General features: G+C 36.2%; 1 pseudogene; it reads right to left on the bottom strand.

The window, feature by feature from the left end:
* The window catches only part of LOC149202771 (rhamnogalacturonan I rhamnosyltransferase 1-like), a 34,161-nt pseudogene that overhangs the window by 4,499 nt on the left and 6,203 nt on the right, over window positions 1-23,459 (bottom strand).

Genomic DNA, 23,459 nt, shown 5'->3' with positions numbered 1-23,459 from the left:
AAGAGTTCTCCTTTACTTTGACAAAGCACACCCACTTCCAAATAGAACAAGCAAAGATGGCAATCTCTCCTCACAAGCTTCTAAATGGGAGTCCTAATTCCTGCAGCATTTACCCTTAGAAAATGTATAGCTTCAACCTCCCCTCCTTCTGGCCCAATGCCTGTATTTTTAGTGCTCAAGAGGAGGTTAATCAGGTCCACCATCAATGGGATAATCCCCTCTTTGGGTGGGATAGCTCCCTTTTTGATGGATAAGTTCCTCTTTGATAGGAGTGCATGAACCATCTGGGGCGCCCAATACACGTCGAACAACCTTCTAGAATGCTCTAGAATTACCACAAGTAACTTTTTAAAGATGAAACTTGCGCATTCCTAACCTTTACAGGGGGACGCACCTGTCCCTTTACATACAGAGCGTCTTTGGACGCAGCTTTTGTGAACATTGGGAGCGTCCCCGCAGGTAAGGTTGAGAGAACCTGCGTCCCCAGAGATAAATACATTTATACAAGACTTTCTCTCTTTTTTGAAGTTTGACATGGAGAGCAGAGGCATAAGACTTGCCTAAGAGGGTAGCATGACTGTTGATTGAGCCATACTAACTGTAAATAGTCATGGTGACATTTTTTAGTGTAACACATACCCTTTACAAACAAGTCTGGCTTTGTTTCTAATAACATCTCCATTTTCATTTAACTTATTCTTGAATATCCATTTTGTCCCTATGACATTCTTATCATTTGGTCTAGGAACCAACTCCCAAGTGTTATTGTTTTCAATCTGCTCAAGCTCTTCATTCATGGCCTTGACCCAACATTCATCTTTACATGCTTCACGTACATTTCGTGGTTCAGTGGAGGAGAGCAATGCTAGATAGCTTGAAGCTTCTGAAATAACTCTTCTTGTTTGTACACCTGCCTCTTTCTACCCCAAAATTTGAGTCTCTGGATTATTCTTCTGGACATACCTGGATGGAGTCTTTTCTTCTACCCTTATCCATTCTTTTGGTGCCTTACATGTTTCTTCTTCATCATAAGTTTGATTCGATGTTGAAGGATAGTCCTCATCATCTTCAAAATTTTTGGATTTTACCTGCCTAGGATAGTTTCCTTCTTCATCAACCACTACATCAATACCTTCAACAATTTTTCCAAGTCTTTTATTGTAACACTTATATCCTTTGCTGTGGGGAGAGTAACCAAGGAGAATGCCTTAATCTACTCTAGGTTCAAACTTGCCAAGGTTTTCATCAGTCCTTTTGATGTAACATTTGCTTCCAAAAATTTCGAATTATTTTACCATAGGAGTCTTACCATACCAAAGTTCATGAGGGGTATGAGTGTTGTTCACTCGGACGTTTGTCTTGCTGAGAATAGTAATGGCAACAAATGCAGCTTCACCCCAGAGGTTGCAGGAGTCCCAGACTCATCAAGCATAGCACGAGCCATTTTTTGAACAATTTTGTTCATCCTTTCTACTACTCCATTTTGTTGAGGAGTCCTTGCAGTAGACAATTCCCTTCTTATTCCATGTTCTTCACAAAAATAAAAAAATTCATCTGAGGTAAATTCCCCTCCTCGATCAAACCTGAAACATTTGATTCTGCGATCTGATTCGTTTTCAACCAAGGCTTTAAATGCTTTCAACTTTTTGAAAGCTTCGTCTTTATAATTCAGGAGTCCTATCCAACACATCCTTGAAAAGTTGTCAATGAATAATATGAAGTATTCTTCTCCTCGAGGTGACCTTTTCCTGGATGGACCACATACATCAATATGGATAAGTTCAAGTGGCATACTAGCTAATCCTTCTTTCTCGGGGAAATTAGTTCTGGTTTGCTTGCCAAACTGACATGATTTGCATATTGTATTGTCTGGAATTCTAATGTCAGGGAGATCATGAACTGCCTGATATTTGCATGCTTTCCTTATCTGAGAGCAGCTTAGATTCCCCAGTCTTCTATGCCATAGCCAGTGTTCATCGTTCTTGCTTAGATAACATTATTTTTGTCCTCCTTTGAGTATGTATAAATTATTTGGAGTTCTTATGCCTTTGATCACTGTTTCTCCTGTATCAAGCTCACAAACAATACATCCATTTGATCTAAATATTACCTCATTTCCTTGATGACACATTTGATTGACACTCAATAGATTATGCTTTAAGCCATCAACATACATAACATTTCCATCTTTGACCTTTTCTTTCAAAAGAATAGAACCTTTACCTTTTATGAGTGCTAGGGTGTCATTTCCAAATGAGACCTTCCTTCAGTTTTCTAAGGCACTATATGACTGAAGTTTTTCTTTATCACCTGTCATATGTTTCGAGCATCCACTATTGATGTACCACTGATTTTCCTATCCTTCCGCGTATAAGGCTATACCACCTCTTTCTGGTTGTGGTTCTTTCTTTCTCCATATTTTGGGACTCAATGAAGCTTGCTCCTTCTAATTTATTTGCCGAAACCTACTCCTGCATTCAGAATCTTCATGACCGAAGTTGTTACAAATAGAACATTCTATTTTATTTTCAAGAGCAGAAAAGTTATTGTAGGTCCTTTTCATGATCCCAGTCACACTCCTTTGATTTTGTGTTTCTCTAGTCATGATGGTCTTGCAAGCAACACATTGAGCAACTTTGTGTCCAAAGTTATGACAAGAGAAACATTAGCCATTGAAGAAATTCCTGCGATTATCAAACCTACCATATAGGTGATTGTAATTTTCATAGGCAAATTGAGAATGATTTACCTACGGTTGGTTGTAACTTTTGTTCATCCTTGAAGTAGATTACCCCCGATTTACTTGGTGATCTCTGTTCATCCTTGAAGTAGATTGACCCTGATTTACCTGGTGATCTGCTTTATGCCTTTGCTGTCGATTGTCAACCTGTTCACTTCTCCTTGCTGCATCTAGATAACTTTTGGAGGTGGATGGCTTCTGTGCTTGGGATGCTTCTTCAGAATATCCAAGACCTGTCTTGATTGGAGGAGAACACTGCACTTTGATAATATCATATAAAGTTTCAAATCCTTTAACAAATCTAAGATTAAGAGCTTTTGATTTTTCAATATCTTGTCTAAGTCCCACAATTTCACATTCTAACTTTTCATTGTGTTTTTCCCTTTCAGCAAGTTGGAATGTCAGAGTATCTATGATCATACTCTTTTCTTCTAAACAGATTTTAAGTTTAGAAATTTCTTCATAGAGGTCATCTTCATCTATAGCATCCAAGAAATCATCATCTTCAAAAGCCATCAAGAGTCTATAGTCATTACATTGTTCATCTTCATCACTAATTGAAAATCCATCATTGTATTCTTGTGTATAATAGCTCTTCTTACTTACATTCTGTTTTTTGTTCCATCTAACTGGTTCCTTACCTTTGTCAATCTTATCTTTATGAGGACACTTGGCTGCATAGTGACTGACTCTTCCACAAGAAAAACATTTGAAAGGTAGCTTACCTATGAATCTTCCAGAACCCCGTTGAAGGTTCTTGACAAAGTTTGATTCTTCCTATCCTTCTAACATATGTCCTGATTCATTGTAATCTCCTTTTCCTGAGACTTTGAATGGGTCTTCTCTCCTATCTGATGGTCCCCCTTTTCTCATTTCGAAAGCAGTTAGGATTCCATGTAGCTGTGACATGGTAATGATTTGTAGATTCTTCTTTTCTTCTATGGCAGAAACTTTTGATTCAAACTTAGAGGACAAAGATCTTAAAACCTTTTCAACCAAAATAACTTCTTTTATCTCTTCACCCAAGTTTTTCATATGATTAACAATCTCATCTATACGTAAGAAATAATTAGCCACACTTTCATCATTGTACATTTTGAGATTTTCATATTGAATTCTGAGAGATTTTAGTTTTGCACGTTTTACCTGATCGTCTCCTTCATAGATTAGAACGATCTTGTCCCATATTTTTTTTGTGGTTTTGAGTTGCATAACCTTGACGAATTCTAATTGAGATAAACTCCCTAATAAAGTATTGATAGCTTTTTCATTTTTTTCATACTACTTCTTACCATATGTATCTGTAGGAGTTGCTGATGGAAATGTGTATCCCGCTTCCACGATATCCCAAACTTCTATACCAAGAGATTGAAGATAGGTTGTGATTCTTACCTTCCAATAGACAAAGTTTCTCCCATCAAAGATTGGTGGCCTGATAGATGCCTCTTTTTCGTAGTTGCTCATGATGATATATCTTACTTCAAGTGATCAAGCTTCTTCTGAAGGACCTACTCTGATACCAATTGTTGGAAATAATACTAAGAGGGGGGGTGAATTAGTATTATCAAGTCAATTATTTTTCATTTCATAATCAGATTTGTATATGCTACTTTAGTTAGTGAAAATTGCGTGTATACACAACTACAGTTAAGGAAACTTGCATATAACCTGCAGACTTATAATTTAATTTATTCTTTACATGTTGATCATTAACCTGTGTGTCAGAACCATATAAACAGTAACCAGGAACAGTAAACATAGCAGACAGTCATACACAAGAACACAAGATATAAGGTGGAAACCCAATGTGGGTGAAAACCACCTGCTACAATTTGTATCTATCTTCTTTCAATTAGAAACCTTTTGTTACAATGATTCTGTACTGGTGCAGTCTTATACCAGTACACAGGCTTCTACCTGTAGAAGGCTACAACCTTCTCTCATTCTCGAGCTTCTCCTGGAAGGGAGCTACAATCCTTAGCTCTTATACTAGCTGATGTACTAGTACATAGGTGCTAACCTACAGAAGTCTACACCTTCTCTTTTCTTCTAGGGACCACGTTTCATACATTTTCAGACTGTATCCATCAATAACATCAATAAAACATCAAATGTAACTGTATCAACCAATCCCATTAGCAACAACCAAAAACTGAATCAATCAATCACTTCTCTAAATATTGTAACTGGAATATAGTAACAGGAACCAGAAACCAATCCTGAACCCAGAACACTGCAACAATCAACAGAAGTAGCTAAAACATATTTCATGAGATGTACGCTACTTAAATATGTATAACCTGCGTGCATACGCTTCTGTATCAAGGTCAACTAGCGTATACGTTGTTTTGACTTACTGAACCAGCGTGTATACGTGCCTCTGCTGTACCGAACCTGTGTACATATCTATAAAAGATAATTTACCCTTTTCACTTATTTAGACATCAATTATACCAAAATTATCAGATTTATAGATCAGGTCATGCGCCAAATATAGCACAAGGATACTACTATTCAAGCCTTAATATCTTGACACAGTAATAGAACTTATCCTTCCTCTAGCGCTTAGGTTCCTCCTTGGTTCAGATCCAGCTATACACCATAACCCAATTCTAGATCTTTCTCTTCATAAGATATTCAATGCTTGAGTGAATGATCTTGCCTAAAGATCTCCTTCCTCTTTTATAGCCTTCAGCCTTACTCAATACCATGGTCCAAAACCATAGAGAATCAATACTGTGGATCTAATACTTGGGTTCAACACTTCGGACGAGATATCATGGTTCAAAACGATAGATCCAAATACCAAGGACCAAAAATAAGTTTTCCCACATGTACGCGCTTTTCCTTGCATGAAAGTGTGTGCATACGTATACGCACCTTTTGATCGTCGCACCTGCATGTATACGTGACTTGGTTAAGAGGAACATGCGTATATCTCTTTTTCTTTCATTCTCATAGTCTGAACTGTGATCTGTCATTTGAGTGAGTTTCCATCAAGGACAAGACCTGTGTCATAGCACCAAACCTGTATCATAATGCCAACAATGCAATAGGGGCTAGACGCGACGCGGAAATATATCATGGTTAATACTATGTCAGGTCCGGGTTCCCATCACATATCCGAGATTGCAAATGGCGGAGGGTTATTGCTTTAGCGGACTTTCGATGAGGGGCGGATGCGATATGGGTATGAATTATAATATATGTTGCGTCAAGTTCATCACAATCGAAGATCGCAATGATGAAGGTTTATTGCTTTAGCGGGATTTACGATGGGGGGTGGATGCGATATGGGTATGAAACGTAATATATATATTTGCATCAGGTTCGGGCCCATCACAATCGCATATCACAATGTGGGGAGAGTGTATGCACGTTAAAGAGCTTGCCATCCGCCGATGCAATGTTTTATTAAATATATAGTTTTTATAATAAAACTAAGGGTTTCAGGATATTTAAATTAAGGGAGTTAATATATACGGGAAAAGGGAATTTAGGGGTTTAATACATTAAGTTAGTGTTAATACAAAAATATAAGCGGAAAGGGAAAATATACGTGAAAAGGGGAATTACACTAAGTATAATGCTTTTATGGGTTATTTGCTTTTCATATATGCATTAATACTTAGGGTAAACATATTTTTGTGGGTTTTTTTGGGTAAAAGGAGATTTAACATGGGTTTTACACTTTTCCTAGGCAAAAAGGGTTTTGACCTTAGGAAAAGGGGTTTTTATGGAAAATGAATGAATATGAATGTATGAAGGTGGGAAGGGGAAGTTAGTGAATATAGGGATGAATGGGGATGAATGGGAAGTTAATTAATTGATCTAGTAGACCTTCATTTGATTTATGTAATTGCATTGTGGACATAGAAACATATGGTGAAACATGATAAATGTACATTTTGTCCAATGAATAATCAAACTTCTGCAACCTTTCTCTACTTACCCTTTTCTTATCCTATCATTTTTTCTTCACTTAATGGGTGCATTTAAGCTAGCAAACCCTTTTCCTTTATTTTTATTTTACAAAAGAAAACTATTTAATTCTAACCTTATAACATCCAAGGGCTCAAATGAAACTAATGAGCACCTTATTATTCTCTAACTAACTACTTATCTACCAATATTAAACAGTTTCGCCAGATCTTAATTCTCTAACTATAACAACAAACTTAAAGCATGAAACTGTCAAGATTAAACTATTTGACTGTCATGGGTTGTGGCATTTAAAACAAGTTTCACACAACCATTATTTTGCATAAACAATAGTAGTGGCATTTAGACTTGCTCACTTTCAGAGTTTATTTGTTTTCTTTTCTTTCTAACCTAACATTTTCTTTTTGTCTTTATTTTTTAGGACATATAAACTAACATTTTCTTTGATATAGACATCATCATCAATATTTTTTTCACTAACATTTCATTCAATATTTTTATGTCCATATCCTAACTTATCATTTTTTCAAAATATTTTTTATTTTTTGGCTATTTTATTCTACCTTATCAAAACCAAAAAATGCTACAACATGCTGGAAATGTAGAAAGGAAGGGCACTAAAAAAGGGATTGTAAATCTAAAGCTCCTGACAAGGGAAAGGGATCCGATGATTCTCCTTCTGCAAAGGCGAAAACCACATCAAATGGAGGTGGGGATGTGTACTTGGCTTCTTCAAGCACACATGTAGATCATGAGGCATGGTTGGTTGACTCAGGTGTATCCTTTAACTTGACTCCCCATAGAGAGTGGTTCTGCGAGTATGAGAAATATGATGGTAGTGATGTCTTCTTGTTGGATGACAAGAAGGCTAAAATCGGTTGTCGTGAAAAATTTAAGTTGAATTTGCAAGGTGGAAGGATTAGAACACTTCCAGGTGTTCTGCATATTCCTGCATTGGCTAGAAATCTGATTTATGTAAGCAAGTTGGATGATGCAGGTGTAAAAATAGTGTTCGAGAAGGATACTTGCAAGATGGTTCGGGGAGCACTTGTATTGATGTAGGGAGTTTGGATTGGAACTCTGTACAAGCTGTAAGGTAGCACTGTTGTTGATGGGTGCAACAGTTTTGTGGTTCTTGCAAGTGGAGTAGAAAATCTAGTGGTCTTTGGAGAAAATACCATGTTATGGCATCAATGGCTTGGACATATTGAAGAGAAGGGTGTTCGAATACTTCATGGTAAAGGTATGGTAGAAGGTATGACTCCTAGCTCTCTGGATTTTGATTTCTGTGAAAATTTTGTATATGGGAAGAAGAAGTGGGTAAGTTTCCCCTCTCAAGGTAAGAGGGAGAAACATATATTAGAGCTTGTGCATAGTGATGTGTTTGGACCTGTGAAGGTTCCATCACTAGGTAAGTCTATGTACTATGTATCATTTATAGATGACTTCTCAAGGCATACATGGATATATTTCCTTTAGAAGAAATCTAAAGTCTTTGACATGTTTAAAGAATTTAAGGCTCTAGTGGAAAACTAGAAAAAGAAGAAGATAAAGGTTCTGAGGACTAATAACGGTGGAGAGTTTTGTAAGAAAGAATTTGAAGAATTCTGTAAGAACTGTGGTATAGCATGGTAGAAGACTACTCCATACACACCTGAGAAAAATGGAGCTACAGAAAGAATGAACAATATGTATATGGAAAGGGAAAGAAGCATGCTCATTGGTGCCAGGTTAGGACAAGAATTCTAGGCAGAGGCGGTGGAGACAACATGTTACCTGGTCAACAGATCACCTTCATCAGCATTGGAGGATAAGACTCAATAAGAGGTATGGACTGGTAAGAAACCCTCTATTTCACATGTGAGGGTATCTTGATGTGATGTATATGTACATGTTCCAAAGAAGAAAATAACAAAGTTGGATAGTGAATATGAAAAGTGCATCTTTATTGGGTATAAGGATAGTTTAAAGGGTTATAAGCTTTGGAGCCTAGTAACAAGGAAGGTTGTTTACAACCGAGATGTGGTGTTCAAAGAGGTGAAACATTTTATTAAACATGAAGTCCAACCAAAGGAACCTAAGAATTTAGAGTTCGAGCTAAAGGAGGAAGAAGTAGACTCTACAGGAAAAGAGGAATTAGAAGATGAAGAGCCACAAACTCAAATTGTGAGAAGATCAGTTCTAAAAAGAAGAAAGCCGGAAGGTATAGTCGATCTTCTTTTTGTTCAAATTTTTCTTTATCTATTACTGATTATGATACTAGAACTGTGAAGGGAGTAGTAAATTCATAGGATGACAAACTTTGGAAAGAGGCCATGGTTGATGAAATGGCATCTTTGCACAAAAATGAGGCTTGAGATCTAGTGGAGCTGCCGGCTCGAAGGAAACCCATTGGCAGCAAATGGGTGTTCAAGAAGAAGACAAATGCAGAAGGAAAGGTGGAGAAATACAAAGCTCAATTGGTAGCAAAAGGCTATTCCCAGGTGTCGGGAATTGATTTTGGTGATATTTTTTTCTCTTGTTGCAAGTTAGATTCTATTAGATTAATTTTATCTGTTGCTACTGCTTTTGATTTTGAGGGAGAATATATGGATGTGAAGACTGCATTTCTTCATGGGGATCTAGAAGAAGAAATCTACATGAAGCAACCTGATGCTTTGTGGTGAAGGGTAAGAAATAACTAGTATGCAAGTTAAAAAAGTCTTTGTATGGGTTAAAATATTCACCAAGGATGTGGTACTAGAAATTTGATACATTTATACCAGAAGCAAATAAGATCACTATGTGAATTTTAAATTAATTGGTGACCGTGTTATTTATTTGGTCTTGTATGTGGATGATATGTTGCTGATTGGAAATGACAAAGAAATTATCTAGGATTTGAAGACCCAATTGTCCTCCAAATCTGACATGAAATATCTTGGTGCTGCAAACTATATTTTGGGCATGGAAATTAAAAGAGATCGGGCAAAGCAGAAGCTCTGGTTAAACCATAGGAAGTATGTCGAGACAGAGGTTTAATATGTAGTATAGTAAAATGATGAAGGTTACTATTCTTGTAGGTGTAAATTTATCTGTTGAACAGTGTCCCAAGACACAAGAAGGGGAAGAGGAAATGTCCCGTGTTCTGTATGCAAGTGAAGTCACTAGCCTGATGCATGTGATGGTCTCTACTGGACCAAACATTTTACATGTAGTGGGAGTATTGAGTAGGTTTATGTCAAAACCAGGGAAGGAGCATTGGACATCAGTGAAGCGGGTTTTCAGGTATTTGCATAGCACTAGTGATTATGGTTTGTGCTACCAAGGAAGACCAGGATTGGACATAGTTTTGGATATTCGTGGCTTTGTTGATGTAGACTAGGCTAGAGATCTGGATCAGAGAAGATCTACAAGTGGGTATGTGTTTAACCTATTTGGAGGTGTAGTCATTTGGATGAGGTAGTGGCACTATCAACTATGGAGGCATACATGGCAACCACTCACACAAGAAAGGAAGCAGTTTGCTTGCAAAGATTGTGTTCAAGTATGGGGTTAGTACAAGGAGCTATAAGAATATATTGTGATAGCCAAAATGCAATTTTCTTGGCAAAGAACCCTGCATATCATTCAAAGACAAAGAACATTAATGTTCAATATCACTTTGTTAGGGATATGATATAAGACAAAACGGTGTTGCTGCTAAAGGTGGACACTTTGAAGAATACTACAGATGCATTGACAAAATCTGTGAGCTCTAAGAAATTCTCTTGGTTTAGAGAAATAATGGGCATTTTAGGGCTAAATAAATGACTAAGCTCTCCTGTGGCCCCTTGTGGAAAGAAAACAACAAGAATTGGATGCTTCAACATGGATATATGTGTATTGTAACATTTAAAGGAATATAATGAAAAATCAATCTAGTAGTCCTGGTTTTGGGATCCAGGGGAAAATATATGCGTATATTTTTTTTATCTATTATGCTCTCGCTATTGTTTATTTTCTGTGTTTTAGAATTCGTATGAAGGTAATTTATATTCGAGGTTAAAACCTACATTTGGTATTACAGCTAACCCCGTAGAGGGGGGCTAACCACCCCCCTCAAACCCCCCATACAGGGGGGAATGCCACCTCCTGTGTGACCCCCCCGATGTGTAGTCGGTGCAATGAAGGGTGGGATCGACCCCCCCTATAACCCCTCAGTTAACGATGGAAGCTAGTTGTTGAAGGAATATAACACAACCCAACATTATTACCATGCCAATTGATGAACTAGTGGAAAAATCCTTAAAGGAACTAGAGAAAAATCCATGGAGCGATTTGTGATCTACTTATTTTAATCTATATAATGCAAAGTTGTGGAAATCAACCCATCCAAAACTCTAAATATCAAGCCCTCTCTCTCAACAGAGGAACAAGAGAAATTATGCACTGTGATAAGGCATATATTGATGCCTTTTCTTGCGACTATAAAGAAATGAAAGGGGTGCATCCCTTATTTTGTACTCATCATATTTATTAGCACTATGTAAATCCCTTAAGGATGAGGAAAGGGATCCTAAAGGTAACCACAAACCACTTGTAGGTTAAGGTCCAATCCCCCTAACCTTGGAGAGGGATCTCTCGTTGTTTCAACTATCAATCAAGAAAAACTGATAAGATATGTATTTTAGACTAGGTATTAAGATCAAGGGTAGAAAATGGAAGATTTGATTGGATTTGTTGGGAGTGAGGTCCAGTGAAGCATAGGATTATAGCACATCAGGGCATGCATGAACCATGAAGACAATAGAGGAAAGGTAGGCACATATCTCAAGTCATTTGTTGGTTGTAGGATAGCAAAGAATGAGTGGGAACACATAAATATTCAGTTAAATGTAAAAGAGCATAAGGCTATAATTTCTGTTACACAACTTATAACCAAATATTCAGAAGAAACATGAAGATAAATAAAGAATTCTATCATGTATTAGATCCAAAATTGTCTTGATCATATGAAGATGAATTCAAGACAACAATTTCATAAATGGATATTAATTAAACACAAGGAAAATATAGACTTAAGACCAAACAACACAAGAATATTTGAAACTAATAGAAAATATGCTCTGAGCTTTATTAAAAATGTTCACATGCAGTGCCTCTTCCTGCTCTCAATAATTCTCCATCCTTGTTACATTGATAATTTAGCCTTTAAATACTATTTCGGCCAAAGGCCAGATACATTACATTTCATCCAGCTAAGTGGAGCAAAGGTGCGTTTTATCAATGGAAACAACCAGATTCGGATTAATTACAGGAACAACATTAACTCAAAAAATCATCTTCATCCTCATCTACCCATAGTTCTGTGGAAAATCCCGAACTAAGTACCATGGTGCCAAAAATTCTTCTAAAAATTCTCTTCATGCCTTTTCGATCTCCTTCAAGCTTAGTAGGTCACTTCCAAACTATCAAAACCATAAAACACAATGGAGTAAAAATTCATCACTTTGGAAGGGATTTAAACACCTTTGCCTAAACTCCTTTATGCATTTCTTAATTTCATGAGAAGAGGCAAGACCCAGGATTATTATATAAGAGCTTTTCTAATTGGCAATTCCTAATCGTAGGTGTAACTTTGGTGCACAACATTTCAACTTCAATAATTTCCTATCACCAATCACCTTTTGTGTTAAGCCTCTGGTCCTGTGTCTCTTCAAGTGATCATGTTCTATCCCCCTTATTGGAGCCCCTCTCCCAGTGATCTTTAATCTACGGTTTCATTTGGTATGGAACACACATCCTCTGATCATTGAATGATGATACATGACGTCATCAATGCCACATCACCACCTGTCACTGCCATGTGTCAACTTGTGAGTAGTGACATGTGTCCCCCATTTTTGGCCTATTATGACCCCTGAAAATGCCAAATCTTCCTGCCACGTTTCCATGATATGACCACATCATTATTGACATCATCCTCCATGTGGACCTTATCGAAACCAATGACTAACTACCACATGTAGCTAATCGGATCTAGTCTCTGTTTGTCTCATGTCCTTTGTCAGTTCCAATCTCTTGTTAACACACATCCCTTTGGGAGGAGAGAGAAAAGGCCCAAACTTTCTTTGGTTTTTCAAGTGATTCCTTTGTTAGTTTTTTTTCAACCCTCCCAACACATTAACACTATAGGCCCATTCCCGAAACTTTTATCGCATATCGCAATTTTTAAAGGTTATCACCGTTGTGACCTGTGGGCACTGATTGCTGACCCCACCGATATGCCGGTTGCTCACATCGCTATATGCTATGATATGCAATATGTGATGATTTCTAGACCTCCAAACTGTAGGATGTAGGATTTTAAACCGTTGATCACTGATTTGCGATATTAACGATCGCTAATCGGTGATTTTCTCTGACCTTCACAGTTGGTCTCTCCAAACCTACAATATGCAAGATTCGAGACCCATACTTAGGCATTTTCCTTTTTTTGTGGCTTTTGAAGAGAAAACATGAATTTTCTCTAGCTTTTGACCCATAAGTTAGTTTGTAGGACTGAATATACCACTGGAAAGGTGCTTCTAAGAACTTTTTCAAGAAAACACCTGCAAGGTCATTTTACATAAGCTTGATAGACAAAAAGTGCTCCCAACCTTAGATTGGTTTGAGAAATGACCCTATGAACATGAAAGCCTTTTAGACTATGACACCTAATGATTCATAAGCTAAACTGACCAAAATAAATAGTTAGAGGCCAATTTTACTAATTCCTATTAAAGGACTCTAACAATATCTACATTAAGGAGCGATACAAATATGTGCATGAACCCTAGAGGAGGATGAATCTTATCGTTAAGGATATTGGAAAATAAGAACTGCAAAAGTTGTTGGATGCATGATTCACATACCCTATTTCAAATAATGAGTGGGCGTCCCCCCTATCATAGTACCAAAGAAGAATTGGAAGTGTAGGATTTGTGTTGATTATAAAGAACTTAACAAGGCTACAAAGAAGGACCATATACATTTACCTTTCATTGATCAAGTCTTAGATGGCCTTGGAAGGAAGAAATTATTTTCCTTCCTAGATGTATTTAGTGGGTATAACTAGATTTAGATTAGCCCTGAGGACTAGGATAAGACCTATAGATGATCATTTCATATAGTTGATCATTACCTATAGGAAATGAGGAGATGTTAGATGATCAACTTCTATATGAACACCTCTTTGCCATATCATTGTTCTTTCTTTGGTTTGATATTAAAGTGAACTACTTGGTTGATGGGTGGTTCCCACCTAATCTATCCTCCAAGGAGAAGAGTAAGATTGTTAGGAAGAGTGCCTATTTCACTTGGATTAGAAGAAATATCTTCAAGTTTTGGCTAAATCAGATTTTGAGAAGATATCTAGGAGAGGAGAAGGTATTTTACATTCTCTTAGCATGTCATGATGACCCCTATGGGAGCAATTTTGCTACTAGGAGGAAAACCTTCAAGGTTCTACAAGTTGGCTACTAATGGCCTACTCTACATAAGGATGCAAAGAGATACACTTATAGATGTGATGAGTGCCAAAGGATGGGCAAGCCTACACCCAAGGATGAGATACCCCTGCAACCTCAAATGACTTTGGAGCCATTTGAGAAGTGGGGAATGTATTTCTTTGGGCCCATTCATCCTCCATCTGGGAAAAAGAGGTATATCATTTTGTGCACCAATTACTTGACCAAGTGGGTTGAATTAAAGGAGGTAAAGGTAGCAACTGAGAAAACAAATTTTGAATTTCTAAGGGAAAACATCTTCTACAAGTGTGGTTTTCTGAGGGAGTTGGTCACTAATCAAGAGGAACATTTCACCTAAAATTTGGTTGAATACATCATGGAGAAACATCACATAAAACACATGAAATCCACTACCTATCACCATAAGGAAAATTGGTAAGTGGAGATCATAAATAAAACCTTGGAGAACATTTTGACTAAGGTTGTCAGTAGCATTAGAAGGGATTTAGCAAACCAACTTGTAGAGGCCACTTGGGCCTACAATTCCACATGGAATACCACCACTGAATTCACCCCATTCAAGCATGTTTATGGAAAGAAAGCCTCATTGTCCATTAACTATGAGTACAGTACCATGAGGATGGAAACATGATTGGATTTCGACCTCATTACAACACAAAAATAAAGACTACTCTAGCTCAATGGTTTGGATGAGGTCAGATTGTAGGCTATCATGCACAATGAGGTAGTCCAACTAAAAATGAAGATATGGCATGATAAACATATTAGGGAGAGAGCCTTACAAGAGGGTGATTAGGCCCTTTTGTATGATTCAAGGCTAAAGTATTTCAAAGGGGAATTGATGAAAAAGTGGTTGGGCCCCTATCTAGTGGAAAAATGTTACGAGAATGATTATATCCAATTAAGAACGATTAATAAGGAAGCCATTTCATGGCTTTTTAAGGGTTACCAGTTAAAGTTATACAAGAAACCTATGTCAAAAGTGTAGTTTACTAGTTTAATAAGTAAGGAGTTGAATGTAATTTGGGACTTCACAACACCCAGTTCATGCAAGGTTTGATCAACAAAAGAAGGAAAAGAAAAAAATTCTAAAAATAAGAAAAAAAGATAAAAGAAAGAAAAATAAGGAAAATAAAAGGCCTAGATAAAAGCCTCAATGAGGTATCTAAGACCAACTCTACGGTTATTAACCTCCATGAGGCAGCCAAAGAGAAGAAAATAGAAAAATAAATAAAATATCCCTAGCTTAAAACCTCCTTTGAGACACTTGGGGTGGGCCTACACATTAAAAACCTCTTTAGAGGAAACCTATATGTCTGAGAAAAAAAAAAAAGGAGAAAGCAGGACAAAAGCAAAGGATCCCTTACATTAGTTATTCTAACAATTTGTTTTGCAGGGTTCCAATAATGGTCAAAGAACAAAAGTCAAAGGAAGCATGGCATCGACATCCCACTTTTGCACCTCCCAAGCTAGCCTACTGCATGTAAGTCATTAATCCATCCATCTCCCTACATTCCTCCATCATCAAGCAACCCGTCTCACTCAATTCTGCCTCAACTTTGCAACGCTACAAGATTTTCATGAACTAATACAAGATTGACTAGAATAGTTACTAGATTGAGATCAACGTAGGAAAAGGGGCTAGATATTATTTTTTTCTTGGGGGAATGAAAGGAGAGGTTCACCAAACCTCCATCATCTTTCATCCACATCATTTAACCATTTTTCATTTCAAAACTTCATCGTTCTTAAAAAAAAAAAAAAAAAAAAAAAAAAAAACATTTTCACAAATTTGTCAAGTTTTCACCACCATCATAGTTTCCAATCCCTGTCAATAAGCTCACTAAGAATTATACAAGCTTATGATTGTATTTAATGAAGAAAATTTTTATTTTGGAAATATTTGTGTGACTGTTACAGGAAAGGATCCAATCTTGTATCAACTTGCAAAACCCATACAAAACCATAGTTAAAGACACCTGATAGCTCCATAATGAAACCTTAGCCATCTTGAAGAATCAAGAGACCATATTTGAGATTTCAGGACCCCACAAAACTCTCGAGGAGAAACTATAGGATCATTGATAACCTCCAATAACATCATATCGATACTTGAACCAGCATCAGAAGACTTCACTCGGTAGGGCACCTATCAGAAAATATTCATAAAAAATATGTTTTGTGCAGGGAAGAACTAGTGCATAAGAAATTAACATGAAATATATGTTAGAAAATTATATATTATAGAGCAATGGAACACATAGAATATTACATAAATATAAACACAAAAAATGCATAAAACCAAAGAGACACAGATATACGTGGTTCACCCAGTTTGGGCTACATCCACCCCAAACAGTTAGTCCTTCCTTTCTATTATCTAGCAAAATGAAGAGACACAACCTACAATAGATCCGCTGTAATATCCACTGTTTTCTCTCACAGTCTCACCTCTTCGTTTCTCGCTTGAAGAATACACATCTATTACATAGCCTCAATACAATGCCCTCATATAAAGATAGGGATTTCCTTCTAGGGCAAAAAAACCGTAAACTAAACATAAGTTATACAGTCAGATCATCCACCTAATGAACGACCCAAATTGACTAGAAATTATTATACTTTTACAAGGCAATTTTACATCTGTTTTTAGCTTCGGGGGTGTTGCCCCCGAAACCCTTGCCGGGGGACCGTTGGCCCCTGGACCCCCCAGCCAGGGGGGATCAGCCCCCCCGAACCCCCACGGGGGGGACAAGTCCCCCCCACACCCCCCACCCCGCGTGGAGGGGTGTACAAACTTCCGGAGGTATACAGCCGGCTGAAACAAAGACCTCTAAATAATCATGTTCCACACTCAACAATATATCACCTCCATAGGTTAGTAGATTAATCACTGAAGAAACATGCAAGCATCAATAACAACTTGACATCACCAAGTAGGCTCAAGTATGACACTCCTCAACTCTTGCTTTAAGAATGTAATGGTTCAAAGTGTTTTTAATTGATGAGGGATGAATTTTATAGGCTAGAGGTGGCTAGTGAACTTCGCCACCCTTGGATAGGTAAAATGCAGTTCACTCACCCTCCATGAAATGAGAAAAATTCAAAACAAGGGGGTTGATAATTACGATGAGTGGAGGTCAATGGTCCAAGAAAGGAAATGTGTGTATGGTAGGTAGGGGAAAACTCATAATGTGTGTTCATCCCACTACCACAAGAGGAAATAAAAAGGATAGGCTCAATTCCATTTGTACTAAGAAGCTCATTAAGACATTTAGAGTTGAGCTACTATAACCACCCCTCAAATATTTACCCACCTTCACCCATATGCAAGGGTAGATGTGAGCTAAGAGCTACTATGACATGACTCAACCTCCTAAGTGTAGTTAAGGAACTGGAATTGACAAACTGGATCCCTACTAACCTTCCTCAAAAGCTACAAGACACCTAGGAGCCAAACAACCACTCTGAGTGCCCAAAACCTGAGTTGGAATTCTTTTTCAGTGACCTGGGCCCACAGTCACATGCAGGTGTTAGGAAAAATACCGACAATGGGGGTGTGACTCAGTACTTTAAACTACTTAAACTTTTATTTTCTTATTCAAATTTATGTACATGATTGTTATGAAGTAAACTTACATATCCACACAACTGTGATGAAGACAAGTAGCGTATATTTAGTTCACTAATTTTTTTAGTTAATTCATCATTTGTGTAACTAGAACCAGTATATTAATACTTTATTAAAAATTAATTAAAAATAACCATGTGTAGTAAGAACATAATAAGTCATTACACATAAGCAACACATGAACACCAATATTTTTAGGTGGAAACCCAATGTGGGAAAAAACTCCATTTTTATCATATTTTTCTTCTTGTTTTATTATAAAGAGAAATTTCTTATAAACTTGTAAACCCACCTGCAAAAAGTTACAACCTTCTCTCGTTTTCTAACTTCTACTGAAAGGGAGCTACAACCCACTTATCCTTTGTTCTTTGTGGATCATTTTTCAGAAAGTTTCAAACTAGATCCATTCCAAATACCATACAATAATATTGAAACCAACATTGTACCAAGTCACTTAATCACTGAACCAATTGTATCCCTAGGTCAAACATAGAAATAACTAGTTCAAAATAGCTAGGACAACTTATATCACTGTATACCCATTCATCAGAATACCATACCACATATTGTTCATTAATGAAACTATATTCTGTCAATGCAAAATCTACCTAAAAACATGTCAGAATATACACACTACTATTCTTACTCATACCTGTGCATGTACGTGTTTTCCCTGCAGCATACTTGCATACAGATCTTAAAATATCGATATTTTAATCTCTATTAATGTACAATTGAATCAATCACCCAAGAAGATACTGAAGCCAATAAAAAATCACTGAACCAAGTACATATTAGCATATAGCAGCATCATCACAAGTCAATACTTTACTTCATAATCAATTCAGGCCAAACAGTACTATCAAATACAGATAATTATAAGAGACTTCATCGACAATAAGCAACAAAAATAACATAATATATCAACCATTTTCATCATCTAATACAACAAATCCCTTGAACATATACACGACTCTTATAAAGTGTTTCCGTGTATGTATGTGCCTTTTATACTTGACATCCACATATAGATATATCTATTCTATCGAATGTATACGTGACTATCCATAATCAAATCTGCATATGTACATAATTTTTCTAAAGAATACCTACATACAAATCTGTAACTACTGAGTCAAACCTTCGTTGCACATTGGAACACCTATCAAACCCAAATATCGGCACACACCATAATAGATATATATCATAAAATCATCATCACAAATTTATCAAACCATAAGTATATTATAATTATATAAAGCCATTTCATATCAAATTGATGTGATCCATCATCATACTCCTTGGTGCACACTCATTTTAGATCAAACCAATCATCAAAAACCAAATTCATGCACACCTATTACTTTGATCTCCATCTCCTTATATAGCTTGGGCCTTAGCCAATACCTTAAGCCAATTTTGTAGTTATGTTGATGGTATTATTTGATGGGATGAAATATCCATTGTCGTGCCCATTACTATGTGCACATACCATGGTAAAGACCCATAGTATTTAGAATAACATGGTGTGAAAATTGTACACAAACTTTCTTCACCATACCTGCGTATGTACACATAACATTACCTGCATATACTTCTTAAAACATCATCTTTATCATTCCTCTGTTTATAAACTGATATTCCTTCCAATCTTCCCTGACTACTTATCATGTTGAAATCTTTATTAAGTAGGTTTCCATCAAGGACAACACATTTTTCATAATGTCAACAATCTCCCCCTTTGGACTTGATGGCAACTAGTTTGGTGTTTGGTCATCAACACCTATAGATACTTGTAAACACATATGTAGATATACCAATTTTCTCTCCCAAAGCACCAAACAATCTCCAAACACCAAGATTCTCCCCCTTTTGACATCAAGGGCAAAGGGCTGACCAATTTTGAATGAAGGCTTCTCTCCCCTTGTTGACATGAGCATTGTAGATCTGATTTGCTGAGTATGAACACTGACTACTGACCATGCTCCCCCTAAGCACATGCTGAATTTCCTAAAGATATAAAAATAAGTACATGAGTCTATGAATAACTCACATTTACATTTATTACCTAACACAGTTAGGTTACATCACATGCCAAAAATGATGGGATTACATGACTGAATTTTACAATGATTTATAACATAGGTCTTTACATGACCATCAAGAGAGATATGGCATTTAAAACCAAAACAAAATACCTCAATAAGACCATCAAACTCATGAACAACTATTAAGTGTGAAAAAAATTCACCAACATATGTGTCTTTAGCACCATCATCCATGATGTATTCCTATCCAATATGCTAAAGAAATCACAATGCCAACAATGCACTATTAGAAGCATGGCTCCCCCTGAACATATGTCAATTGTCCACTGTCATATCTAATCACATTAACCTTTGCCATAAAAGTATCTTCATCAATAAGTAAGTTCATCAAAGCATCAATGTCATATTGCAACAACTCATAAACCATCATAAGGCAACATCACTTCTAAGTAGCACCAATCAACATTAGGAAAAAAATTCCAAATATTAAATGTCTGAAGCATATCAGAGCCTTTCCCCAAATCTACCTCACTATTTCTTCATCATATAGAAATATACGTGACTATTTAGGTCATAAATCATGTATGTACATGATTGTCCTTCATAATATGTGCGTACAAAAAGAAAATTGTTGGTTTTTTCATAACCACATCTCCCTCTAAGCCAACAATGTCTGTACATGTTCATTATTACTACATCATATGTATTATCAGTAATATAAGAAACATGAATATCAAAACAACCATGGGAAACATCACCAAAAAAACATATGTATTTCTCCCCTTGAATATGAAAGTTCTCTCAGAATAATTAATGAAGTGATGAAGCAAAGACCACTCCAAGTTTCTGTCTGAGATATTCAAAGGAATCTTGTGGAAGAGGATTTGTAAATATATTTGCAACTTGTTTCTTTGAGGGAACATCCTCCAGTTTGACTTTTTTTAATGTACCTGTTCTCTCCAAAAGTGATATTTTATTGAAATATGGTTGGATTTTTAGTGCACGACAAGATTTTTAGAAATACTTATGGCACTATTATTATCACACAAAATAATAGGTTGATAAAAGTTGATTTGAGTATATTGTAATGTTTTCATCATCCATAGAATTTGAGTACAATAGGATGAAACAACAACATATTCAGCCTCAGCAGTAGATAAAGCAATGGAGCTTTGTTTTTGGTTGAACCATGATAACAATCAAGGTCCCAAATATAATGATCCTTGACTCATACTTTTCTAATCATCAACATTACCTGCCCAATCTGCATCTGCGTAAGCATGAAGAGAAAACATTCCTTTTTTGGGATACCATAGACCATAATCTTTAGTTCCTTGTATGTACTTAACTAATCTCTTGACTGCATGGAGATTAGTTTATTTAAGATTTTCTTGAAATCGTCAAACAATCCCAACAACATGTATGATGTTTGGTCTTGTGCCTGTAAGGTCGAGAAATCTCCCAGTCCGGTTGATTTACTAAGGGAGAATAATAATGTGAATTGAGGTTACAACTTGTTACCATTAGTGTGCATACAAGTTTGGAGTCTTCCATTACATACTTTGTTAACATCTGCTTGAGGTACCTAGTTTGTGAGAGAAAGATTTTATTTTTTGCTTATGGAACTTGAAGACCAAGAAAGTATGTTAGTTCACCAAGTAATGACATTTCAGATTACTGGTGCATGATTGAGGAAATCATTTGAATCATAGAATCTTCATTAATTCCAAATATGATGTCATCTACGTAAACAACAACTATTAAAAATTTACCATCATCCATCTTTATATATAGATTTATATCTGTAGATCCCTTAGTGAAACTTTGTTGTCGAAGATATTTGTCAAGGCAATAATACCATGCATGAGGATCTTGTTTTAGCCCATATAATTCCTTCTTTATTTTTCAAAAAATGTTTTTATCATTTCTTAGAATGAACCCTTCAGGTTGCTCAATATAAACTTCTTCAAGTTCCCCATTCGGAAATGAAGATTTAACATCCATTTGATATACTTTAAAGTTATGAAAGCTTGAAAATGAAAGGAACATTCTTATGGCTTCAATCCTGGCTATAGGTGCAAGTGTTTCTTCAAAGTCTATTCCTTCTTATTAGGCATAGCGTTTGCATACAAGTCTTGCTTTGTTTCTAATTACCTCTCCATTTTCATTTAGTTTGTTTTTTAATACCCATTTTGTCCCAATAACATTATTATCATGAGGCCTTGTTACTAATTCCCATGTATGGATATTTTATATTTGGTCAAGTTCTTCATCCATAGCCTTAACCCAACATTCATCTTTTCTAGATTGATTTATATTTTGTGGTTCAATTGTGGATAATAAATCTAGATAACTAGAAGTTCGAACAAGAGTTCTTCTAGTTTTTACTCCAGCTTCCTTATCACCTAGAATTTGAGATTCTAGATGATTTTTCTAAACATACCTTGATGTCTAGTCTTTTCTATACAATCGATTCCTTCTTCTAATGCTTCATTGATTCTTTCTCCAACATCCTTTTGGATTTTCGTAGGAGTGTCTTCGTCATATGTTGGTGCTTCCTTTTTTTCCCTGTGGACACTTCATCAATCACAACATCAATGCATTCAACAATGTTTTGAAGTATTTTATTGTAGCATTTATATCCTTTGCTTCTAGAGGAGTATCCAAGGATAATTCCTTCATAAGCTCTAGCTTCCAATTTTCCAAGTTTATCATCATTATTCTTTATGTAACATTTACTTCTTAAGACTTTAAAATGTTTGTCAGGTGGAGATTTACCAAACCATAGTTCATGAGGGGTTTTGTCATTGTTTACCTGAATATGAGCTTTGTTGAGGATATTTATTGTTGTATGTGTTGCTTTCTCCTAGAAGGTATGAGGTGTTCCAGACTCATGAAGCATGACACGTGCCATTTGTTGGATTGGTCTATTCCTTCTTCCTACCATTTCATTTTGTTGAGGACTTTTAGCTATAGAAAACTACCTCTTGATTCCATGATGTTCACAAAAGTCAAAAAACTCATCTAATATAAATTCTCCTCTATCAGATCTAAGACATTTTATTTTTAAATCTAACTCATTTTCTACTAGAGCTTTGAAGACTTTAAATTTATGAAATGCTTAATCTTTATGTTTTAATAAGCCAATCCAACACATATAAGTAAAATCATCAATGAATAATATGAAGTATTGTTCCGCTCAAGGAGACTTCTTTCTCATAGGACAACACAAATCAGTATGAATAAGTTCAAGTGGTTGACTTGAAGTACCTTCTTTTCCATTAAAATGCACCCTCGTATGCTTACTAAATTGACATGATTTGCATATGGTACTTTCTAGTAGAGAGATGCTAGGCAAGTCGTGAACTTCTCCCATTATACTTTACTTATGTAGTTCACTAAAGCTTAGGTGTCCCAATATTTTGTGGTAGAGCCAAATTTCTTTTTATTTTCTTAAGTAACAGTGTTATAAACCTCCTTCCAAGACATAGACATTACCTATAGTTCTCGTTCCATTTATGATGATCTTACATGTATCGAGATTTCATTGACTAGCACTTAATAAGTTATGTTTTAATCCATAAACAAACAAAACATTTCCATCTTTA

The sequence above is a fragment of the Pinus tabuliformis genome, chromosome 2_1 (genome assembly GCF_031772625.1).
Source record: "Pinus tabuliformis cultivar Carrire ecotype Pingquan chromosome 2_1, CPIR1, whole genome shotgun sequence".
NCBI lineage: Eukaryota > Viridiplantae > Streptophyta > Pinopsida > Pinales > Pinaceae > Pinus > Pinus tabuliformis.
Note: the sequence above shows the minus strand (reverse complement) of the source record. Positions and strands in the feature narration are given on the sequence as shown.